Below are 2,284 nucleotides of genomic sequence, written 5' to 3'. Positions count from 1 at the left end.
CTCATAACCCATCCTTTTTCTTTCAAGTCATCATAGTTAATATGATCACAATATTTGTGAGCTTTGTGTGGTGATGAGGAGCTGGCCATCATATTATTCTGAAAGTATTTTTGGCCTCTTTCGCACAGTCATTTGCACAGATTTAATCTTAGTGAATCAACCTCTACTCTTTTTCATTTACCTCTATACCTTTCTATTTAGATTGTAGCTTTCATAATTATCACTGACTTCCCCTACCCCCATTCTTTATATTTTTCCCCTTAAGTGTTCATAAGAAGTGTGGGTTAGGAGGTTTGGGCAAACCTGAGCAGAACCACAACTGATGTTTCTGTTATGCTCAAACTTTACTTTAGAAAATTTTGTTTTATGTAACAGGATAGTAGCTAAATGTGTTACTGGAAAAATCAGTATTCTGTCAGACAGATGACAAATATGCCCTTACTGACACAGAAGCAAAAGAGAAGAAATGAGCACGATGATGTATGAAGTCTCAGCAGACATGTTTCTAAAAGAATACACACATCCTCCTGTTAAGTTTCTTTACTTCCTTGACAATTTCAGCATGAAATAGAGAAACTCTCATTAAAAACTGTGGTGCCCAGAAGAGAGCATAGAAGTTATGCAAAAAGATTTTCATGCCTGAGGTTCTGAGGTTTCAGTTTCAGTCCCTACATCCCCATAATCCAGAACTAGCAATATGCTGATAGAAAGAAGAAAAGAAAGAGAAATTTTAAAAATAACAAAAAAAAATGTGACTTAAAGATTTCTCTATCTTCTTGGAGATACAAAAAGGTTTTCGTGAGGAAGCCTTCAGATCATGTCACTTATCTGGAATTTGTCAGGATGAAATGTATAAGCCCTGTGAGGATGCTGTAGTGTTAATGTAGGAGAAGGATGAAAATTTAGTCAACTAGATAGAAGCCTGGAAACCATAAAGAAAAAAAAAATCTCTAAAAAATTCTTTATTTCTCTTTTTTCTTTCCTTCTCTCTTTCTTCTTCTTTTTTTAATAACCAATGTATTGCTAAGCTCTGGCTAATTGTGGGCCTGGGGTGAGGTGAGGGATGGACATGGAACCTGGGATTTTGGAGCCTCAGACATGAAAGGCTTTTTTTCTCTTTCTTTTTTTCTTTCTTTCTTTTTTCATAAACATTATACTATTTCCCTCACCCCAAATTTTTTTTTCCTCTTTTTTTTAAAAAATAATTTATTTCTTTATTGGGGAATTAATGTTTTACATTCAACAGTAAATACAATAGTTTGTACATGCATAACATTCCCCAGTTTCCCATTTAACAATACAACCCCCACTATGTCATTCATCATCTTTCATGGACCTGTATTCTACCCACCCACCCACCCACCCCAGAGTCTTTTACTTTGGTGTAATACTCCAATTCCATTTCAGGTTCAACTTGTGTTTTCTTTTCTAATCTTGTTTTTCAACTTCGGCCTGAGAGTGAGATCATCCCATATTCATCCTTCAGTTTCTGACTTATTTCACTCAACATGATTTTTTCAAGGTCCATCCAAGATCGGCTGAAAACGGTGAAGTCACCATTTTTTACAGCTGAATAGTATTCCATTGTGTATATATACCACAACTTGCTCAGCCACTCATCTGTTGTTGGACACCTGGGTTGCTTCCAGGTTTTGGCTATTACAAATTGTGCTGCCAAGAACATATGTGTACACAGATCTTTTTGGATGGATGTGTTGGGTTCCTTAGGATATATCCCCAGGAGGGGAATTGCAGGGTCATAGGGTAGGTCCATTTCTAGCCTTCTGAGAGTTCTCCACAGAGGTTGGACCAATTGACATTCCCACCAGCAGTGCAGGAGGGTTCCTTTGACCCCACACCCTCTCCAGCATTTGCTGCTGTTACCTTTTCTGATGTATGACATTCTCACAGGAGTGAAGTGGTATCTCGTTATTGTCTTTATTTACATTTCTCTGACAATCAGAGACTTGGAGCATTTTTTCATGTGTTTCTCGGCCTTTTGGATCTCTTCTGTGGTGAATATTCTGTCCAAATTTTCTCTTAAATGTAAATCTCAGGCCATGTGAATTAGGATAGTTTAAAATGAAACAGGAGGGCTGGGGAGATAGCATAATGGTTATGCAAAAGCCTTTTAAGCCTGAGGCTCTGAAGTCCCAGGTTCCCAGCACCACCATAAGCCAGAACTGAGCAGTGTTCTGGTCTCTTTCTTCTCTCTCTTGGTATCTTTCCCTCTGTATCTACTCTTTCTCACTAAAATAAACTAAAAAAAAAAAAAAAAAGAAAG

This window comes from Erinaceus europaeus, chromosome 12 (assembly GCF_950295315.1).
Source record: "Erinaceus europaeus chromosome 12, mEriEur2.1, whole genome shotgun sequence".
Taxonomy (NCBI): Eukaryota; Metazoa; Chordata; class Mammalia; order Eulipotyphla; family Erinaceidae; genus Erinaceus; species Erinaceus europaeus.
This window is presented reverse-complemented; position numbering follows the sequence as displayed.